This window comes from Rattus norvegicus, chromosome 1 (assembly GCF_021556685.1).
Source record: "Rattus norvegicus strain SHRSP/BbbUtx chromosome 1, alternate assembly SHRSP_T2T, whole genome shotgun sequence".
NCBI classification, from domain to species: domain Eukaryota; kingdom Metazoa; phylum Chordata; class Mammalia; order Rodentia; family Muridae; genus Rattus; species Rattus norvegicus.
Window position 1 is genome coordinate 25,662,514 of NC_141534.1, and position 8,687 is coordinate 25,671,200.

Sequence of the window (8,687 nt, forward strand, 5' to 3'; positions counted from 1 at the left end):
GAGAAATGGGACTAGAAACAACATCAACTATAACTCTTTTTGCAAATAAATGAACAACAACAACAACAACAGTACTGCAAACAGAAACAAATTTGAAGAAGAAAACAGTGTTTAGGGCACTTGAAGTTTGTCACCAGTCCCATTTCTCTCTTTTCAGAATTGCTGAATTGTTTCCCAATATTGTCAATCATCGCCTTTTCTGGAACAATTTGTCTTGTCACTTGAATTTCCAAATGGAAAACAAAACACACACACACACACACACACACACACACAGCACACAGCACACAGCACAAATGCCTTTTCAATTCAATTCCTTGAAAGTATTTTAATTTTTAAGTATTTTGTTGCTGCTGTTGTTGTATCCAGAATGGGGTTCTATATAAATGGGCAACATGAACCTAAGATCTAGTCAGACTTCAAGAAGGAAAGTTTAAATTTTACAATGAGACCTAGTAATTCTTTATTCTGGTTGGGTGATTGTAGTGAGCTCTGGACCACTCTTTTAGGGAAATGAATTATGGATATTGTGCCTACAAAAATGTCCCATGAAGAAAATCCATTATCTTAAGAACCAAATGGTCAGAATGTTAAAGTTCTCTATTCTCTTTCCATAAATACCCCCTTTCTTCAATTACAATTGTTGAGTTCAGTACTGAACTAAACCTGGAAGGGAATGGTGGTAAAGTTATCAGTTTAAATTGCTTTAGCTAGCAGTGGTCTCCACTAACACTGAGATGGAGCATGGTTCTCAGAGCCTTTGCATTGCAGTGGATCTTCCCTAGAACACAGAAAGTCTGTTCCATCTGATGCTACAAAAATCTCTCCTTTAGAGACAGCTAAAATGAAGAAGGAGGGAGAGGAAGAGGAGGAGGAGGGGGAGGAGGAGGAGGAGGTTTGGTCTTTTGTAGGGAGCCGTATTGGATTTGGGCCTGGCTGCTTTGTGAGTGCATAGCTCAAGGTGGCTACGTGACTCTGGACTGCATGGCCACAGATGCTCACCCCTAAGGTGGCTGCTGTAAGATTATGAGATTGTTGGACAAAAGCCTCTTCCAGGAAGATTCCAGGAGCAATCACAAGATGTTTCAGCCTGAGCAAACACCGGATGTCCCTGAGCAGATTCCTGAGAAGGGTTCGACCTTTTCAAAGAACATGTCCCCAGAAGACTGTTACCTCTTTGTTTAAGGAGGATATCTTGCAGTTTAGTGATTCACCTTATATCCTTGGGAACTTCCCAATACTCCCCCACCCTGAGCTTCAGTTCCTGCTTCAATTCCTGCCTCAGAGCTTTAAATGTTGTACATTCCTCTCAATAAACGAAACCTTGACAACAGAACCTTGCTTGGCCTCCCTCTTTTCTCCCCCTCTTGACACTCAGGTAGAGCCTCTTCGGGACCCTGAATAACTGGGCCTGCTGGATGGGTCAAGTGGTGCCCAAACAGGGACCCGAAGCAAGGTCAACTACCGGATGACGAAGACAAGAGAGCTGCAGTGGGAATTGAGGACTCTTAAGGCCGTATCGCTCGTGCGTTGCTGGAGAGGGAGGTAAGGACCGGTCGAATAGTTGTCGTCCCATTATCACAGGGAAGATATGGATTAAGGAGGCTTGTTTCATAGGATAGATCAAGTGCTCACTCAGGGAGAGAGGATTAAGAGTTAAGAAAAAGATTTAATCAAGTTCTTTTGCTTTATTGATGAAAAGTGTCCCTGGTTAATTTTAAGCGAATTTTTTTTTGTCTTTGTTTCAGAAACTTGTCCTTGGTTTATTATTGAAGGGCCAGAAATTAATTCCTATAGTTGGAATAAGGTTGGAAAGTGTTTAAATGTCTTATTGTAAGAAAAACGATCCTAGGAGGTTCTGATTCAGGACATAGTGTCTGTGTCTTTGTGTCTTTGTGTTTTGTGCCGGCTACTGTGTGTCTTAGGTCTTTGTTTTGTGTTACTTGTGACTTTGATGATGGGACAGACCCCCTTTCTCTGACTCTCGACAACTAGACTGAAAAAAAAAAAAAAAGGACTCTGCTACTTGGGGCACTCCGTGACGCGCCCTGCGGCATCAGCGCCCTGCGCGATTCCTCCCAAGCGCTGTACCCTGGGAGCTGGCATGGGGGCTGTGTGGCGACCGTGATGCCGGAGATCACTGTGGGGAAGTTGGACTGAAGCGGGCAGACGGGAGGGCCATCTGGGTGTTCACGGGACGTGGGCAGCTGGTTCAGTGCAGGGGCAACACACACGGCGGGGGAGGCAGCTGAAACGAAAAGCCACTGGTATTGCCGCCCCTCTAACTCAGGTCTAGACCCCGCCTCTGAGGCCGAATTAGAGGAGGAAGGTATGAGGAAAAGAAACATGGCCCCGGGCCACAAGAACCTCGGGTCCTTTTCACACAAAGATCCGGACCTACCTGCCCCCCACCCTATTTGCCCCACATTCTGTCAGCTCCTCCTGCACCTCTACCAATCACAGTGGTAGAGGGACTAACTCAGACTAAGGCTGTGCTTCAAGCTCAAATCACCGGACTCAAACAAGTCTTACATTTACAACAGGAGCTAGGGGACGTTACATTAGAGATTCAAAACTTACAAGAGACCATAAGAAAGGGACAACACAGAGTAGGGAAGTGTGGGGCTGAAGGTGACAAGCATGCAGGCCTGCTAGCAAGCAAGCTGCAGGCTGTGAGTGGGCAACAGCACAGCTCAGGCCAAGTCAGCATAAGAGGAGTTCCAAGGTGAGGAAGCTGGCGTGGAAACAGGGACGTATTGGGGTAAGATAGGCTAGAAAAGGCCTCGAGGATTTGTGCTAGAGTGAGTAAAACTTGTAATAAAAAAGGGACAAGGTAATGGTAAAGTGTTTTTGTGTATGGGTTCTTTTAGAGTTATGTTTTAGTCTTTGGACCCTGATTAGAGATAGTTTACACCCTAGACATGAGAGTGGGTTTGGGAAAAACAGTCCTCCCGGACTCTCCACAGATGCTTTGGAGAAAGAAAAAAAACATTCAGAGCCCTCCTAGGAACAGAAGAAAGGCAGGAAATGTCCTGCCTCTCTGCTGGTTCCTATTGGAGAAATGCTTATTTCTGGTTCTGGGTTCCATAGGTAGGATATCTGGGTCCCTTCTGTGGGCCACCATCTAGTTTTTCCCCTCTATGTCTATTGTCTGTCCTTGGTGCACCAAGCTGTCTATGTCTAGCAGTTTATGTCTGTGGTTTTTGTTTCTCATGTTTAAATGTTTTATGTTTCATGTTCGAAAGAAAAAATGGTAAAAATTTTATCTGCCAGTCGTTCACACCTTGATTTGGTTTTAATTCATTTCAAAAAAGAAACAAATGAATAAAAAGCAGTTTCAATTGGCCTTTGGAGTCCTACACCTGTAGCTAGGAGCCTAGGTCAGCTGAAGAAGCTTCGCGGGGGTGAGCGTCTGCATGAGCTGATTATTAGACTTAGCAGGTGACAAGGTGCTTCTCTTAAAATCACAGCTAGAAAAGTAAAAATGGTGTTTGGTCTAAATATTCAAGATATGTGTAGCCACTTCAATTTTGTTTCAGATTGGTTTTAAATGTATAAATATGCTCTACATGCTTTGGTTATGGAGTATTGGCTTTTAAGTTATTGGGTATGGTTAAAAAAATGTAACATTGACAATAGAAAGTTGGCATAAAGCTGGTAATTTGGATGGAGTCATTCAAGACAATATGTGGCATGAGCCAACCTAGGGAAACATGTTTAAATTGAGATAATATTTGTATGGAACTCTTATCCTAGAAACCAGGCTTCTAAAAGAATTTAGGACAATGTCTCTTTGTTGAGATATTGGAGACCACACCATCGTGCGTTCATACGTAGGGATTATCAGTCAAACCTTGTAGCATAAAGGACAGACTTGGTGTTTTGGAGACTAGATTTTGGAGACTAGATTGTTGGAGGTTGAGTTTTCCTTTCCAAATTTGTGGTTTGCCCTGAAGTTATCTGTATTTTGATGCTAATTCTACTGCCCCAAGGAAAGCTGCCTAGTCTCTACTCAGAACTCAGGTGACTTCCCAAAGTTGGGGTTGTGCTCTGGTGTTACAAGGAGAATTTAAGGATTGTGATTAAGGATTGCCAGTGTTACATTGATTAACTCAAACTTATTTGTAATTAAGAAAAAATCAAACAGGTAGAGATTGTTACAGGATTTACGAAGGATTAATGAGGTTTTAGAACTCATGAGAGCATTACAGCCTGTTTGTTTACTCCAACTGTCATTTCAAGATAGATTTAGAGGATTGTTTTTAGGCAGTTTGTTTACATCCTGGCGATTGTGAGGAGTTTTCATTTTGTGAGCTTGCTTATAATTTTACAGAGCCCATGAAGTGATATCATTAAAAATTTTACAAAAAATGGCTAATAGCCTTATATTGTGTAATTTTTGTCACTTCTTCAATGTAAGAAGTTAAGACTTTAAATCTTTCAGTGTATGTGGAAATTTTTGCTACAAACCTTTGCTCTCAAAATGAGCTTTAATATTTGGGGAGTAGCTGTTGCACTACTCCAGAAAAGAATATTTGAAACTAATTTTAAGCTTCTAAGGATATGTTAATTGGCTAAGTACCTCACTTTACCAGAGGACTTAGACCTTTGTTTGTTATCCTCATTGGAGATAAAGCTTCAATTGTGTTAATACAGAATTGTAGGCTAGAGCCTTGAAAGTATTTTAAAAAGAAACCTGGTAAAACATATCTTATTCCAAACAGCAATTAAATTAGTTATTACAAATACTGATATTTGGCCTATTACATATACAAATCTTTCAGGCAAAATTGATACTTTTACTCTTTACATGCTTTTGTATTTACTGTAAACCCATAGAAAATACACTTACTGTATTTATAGGTGGTTCTTCTAATAAAAATGCTACATATATGATTGGACCACTTGTTTGTTCTCTTGAGTTTCCCCTGCCTCAGTACAGATTATTGAATTACATGCTGTAGCCACTGTTTTTAAAATGTTAAAAAGAAAAAAAAAAGAATCAAGCTTTCAATTCATATACTGATAGCCAATGTGTGGCTTATGGTCTGCAATTGATTAAAAAGTTTTCCTTGTTTTTTTTAGATACTACTAACCCTCAAATTTTACAATTACTTAGTGCTTTATCGGAGGCAAGTTTTCTACATGAAATCAGTGAATGATGATTTCAGTGTGAATGTCTGACAACTCACTGTCCTTTCAGTGCTCTGCCTCAGATAACTAAACAAAACCATAGACTCACACCCAGCTCTTTAGAAATGGTAATAGAGTTGATAACACCCTCACAGAAAGAGGAAGACTCCCTTTGCTTACTCTCAACTCCCAGCCTCACCCTGCCAACTCAGGGATTTCTAAGTAAGGCTAAATCTAGACCATGTTTACAGGATTTGACATTTCTAATTAATGCTTATGTTTAGGTAAATAAAGCTGGTGAGGGGCTAGAGAGATGGCTTAGTGGTTAAGAACACTAAGTACTGTTCCTTTATAGGCCATTTAAGAACTCAAACTGGATTGCCTGGACCCCTTAACAAGAGAGGACAATGATACTAGACAGATTATAGGCCTTACATAGGAACAATTAGTCAAAAAAATCTCGTTCTTTAAATCACCAAAACAATAATGCTGGAGACAATAATTTGATATAAAAGTCAATTTATAAATACAAGTGCTCAGTGTCCTCAATTTAATCCTGTAGGACTTATCTTAATAAATAACATCTTAACTATATCTTAATAAATAAAAAGGGGGAGTTATCCCCGTATGCTAAATAATGCTCCTTTTATTTCAGTTTTAAAATTTGGATGCCAAGGAACACGCTGAGTGTATATGGCACCCTACAACTAGGCATACTTCTGCCTAGGTGTAATAGAAAGATCCTGTCCAGGTATTTATATGGGGAAGAGGGAATCTTTGTGTTTTTTTCTACAGGATGCTACAGGAGTGTGCCAGCTGCCTGAGTGGCTGGTGAGACATGCTGATCCTGGGAGCATGAAGATTCAGCTCTCCTGGTTCGGGTCCCTGGAGTCATTCCTGTGCACTTGTAAGAAGATGGAGACTTTTTAGGATTTACCCTCACCTAGAAATTCTGTTTCAGTACATTTTCATCGCTTGGAGACCGGAAGAGCTGAGGAGAACCAGAGAGACAACGAACAAGATGAGATGCCCACCACATATCGGGAGAGGCTCAATTTCCACAGTCTCTTAAATTAATGCCATTTGGCCCCTACCCTTTCACCCGTGGGCTCAAGTAAGAGGAATGAGAAGATGATCCGAAGTAGCCATACTCAGTGATGGGCAACTTCCTATGATCCTTGACCAATCTAGACACGGAGCCTTGATGGCGACAAGTTAATCCTATGACGGATAAGGCTAGGGTTCGAGAGGTCGATCCTAAGACAGAGGTGGCTGCACCCCGTTTAAATGTACGGGTCGGTCAAATGCTCCTTTGCCCAGTTTCTCCCCCCAAAAATACACACGTATAGCCCAGAATGGTGTGTTACAGCATAAGTTCATTCCTAGCCATTGAGGTGCAGTCCTAACTGCAAGAGTGGCTCACCATGGCCGAGCTGGGCACTCTGTGAGGCATGTCTGACCTCTCTCAGACCACTACTTCCATATAATGGTCTTTTATAAAAGAAAAATGGGGGAGATATAGGGAGCCATACTGGATTTGGGCCTGGCTGCTTTGTGACTGCACTTCCCAATACTCCCCCACCCTAAGTTTCAATTCCTGCCTCAGAGCTTTAAATGCTGTACATTCCTCTCAATAAACAAGACCTTGACAACAGAACCTTGCTTGGTCTCCCTCTTTTCTCCCCCGCTTGACACTCAGGTAGAGCCTCTTCGGGACCCTGAATAACTCGGCCTGCTGGAAGTGTCAGCCTTTAGCTATTTATTCTACCTTTAAGGCTCTGATAGATATGATCCTTCTTACTAGTTGATTGTATGAAAAGATGAGTTTGAGAAACTAAAGGTCTCCCTCATCTCTAGAAACTATGTGCTGTCAAAGCACCTTGATTTATGGAACCCAACACCAACTTGAATAAAATCCAAACTCTTTCTATATCTCTAGTATCCTTCATCAAAGGATCATGTACATCTCTCCAGTCTCTTTGTATCCCAAGAGCCTCATTTCTGCTGTCAAATGTATTCTTCCATAGAGGTTTGGGGAATTCTTTTGGTTCAAATTCTTTATTCTTTTATCCAGATGGTTACATACAGAGCTGCCTTCTCCTTCCTCAATAACCACATTGACCTCTCTTGCTGCCTCCTCTCAGCCTCCAATTCTAATTAATCTACCACATTGTCCTGGATCGTTGCTGATTGAGCACTTATTTATAACATAATATCTTCATGTGTTTGTGTGTTTAGTTCTTGTCTATTTGTTTTGAGAAGATCTTATGCGTCTATGAACAATGTACATTCTCAGTTTGGTGATTGTTTGCTTTGTGGGAATAAGTATTACCTGGCATATTACCTGGAAAAGGGTTCTTGAAATTTTACTTGATGATGACACCATAACTCATTTAAAAATTTTTAGAAATATTGATGGGAAAATGAACAGTATACATTCCATAGATAACAGCAGGGAGCAGAAGCAGGACATGTGTATTAATCCATTATGATGTGATGAGGATACTTATAGGAAGACTGAATAAAAGAGTCACTTGGTTTAAGATAACATTTGATGGAAATAAAAATGTCAGAGATGAGAAATATCTCCAAAAGAGTAACATCAAAAAGCCCCAATCTAAGTAGGATATAGCTGGATTCTAGAAAAATGTGGAAAAGCACTAAAAATAAAATTGCTTTAATAAAGTTCAAAGGTTTAAAATCAAGGAAAAAAAGTATTGAAACAATCTACACAGTGTGAAATGCAGACCAGTGCCACTGTTCTTTGTGCTCTGAGCAAACCAGAAGGTTGCATGTGAAAGGTGATGGGCTATAGGTAACAAAGTTTTAAGAGGGTATGAGACCTAGCTAGTAGGCATGGGTCACTATGAATAGGCTTTGATAACCTAGCCCTGCTTCTTCTCCTGTTCCTTCTCCTGATCACCTAAGATGTAGCAGATGTTGCTACAAGTTCTCTTAACCACGCATTGGGTTGCTTTAGTTATCATATATCCCCTGCCATAATGAACTCACATTCTCTTAAACTCCTTGCAAACTATGTTTGTAATGGAAAGATTGCCAATCCAGACACTGAAGGTCATGAAGAAGGTCAAGATCTATTTATTGTTGGAGTCAACAAAATGAGTAAGATGAGTGTTAGAATGCTGAACCCCATCAGCTTCATGATGAATTTGAGATTACAGAGGTAGAGCATGTCTGTGTTCACAGATCAGATGAGAGAAAGGGTGGGAGTAACTAACACCACTGGAGGGATGAAATGAAGTACCCATACCTTTCTTCCATTTGTGTATTATCTTCAAGCACTTGTGGAGAGTAGAATATAATTATTTATTAAGCAGAACATGAAGAGAAAACAATCTTTTTCAAAGTTTTAGTGTCAATAGAAACACTAGCATAATAGATATGTGTGGGGTGGTGGGCTGTGAAAGGTATCTTGGTTGCCATTCAAGATAGGTCAAAGCTCCAGGGACCCTAAGGAACAGCAGGGACATTCCCCATCTCCTAGGAGATCAGTCCCCTCTCATGTAGCTACAGCCCTCCACAACCCTCTGTAA

At 40.9% G+C, this 8,687-nt stretch overlaps 1 long non-coding RNA gene across 2 annotated transcripts; it reads left to right on the forward strand.

Annotated features, from left to right (window-relative positions):
* The first annotated feature begins 1,361 nt into the window (after positions 1–1,361).
* Positions 1,362–6,790, forward strand: LOC134484853 (uncharacterized). 2 transcript variants are annotated; one of them, XR_015644886.1, is made up of 2 exons: positions 1,362–1,545; positions 6,095–6,790. It is a non-coding gene; the product is annotated as an uncharacterized LOC134484853 (long non-coding RNA). The 2 variants fall into 2 exon arrangements; XR_015644884.1 differs by having other exon boundaries at positions 1,363–1,545; positions 5,929–6,790.
* The last annotated feature ends 1,897 nt before the right edge of the window (positions 6,791–8,687 follow it).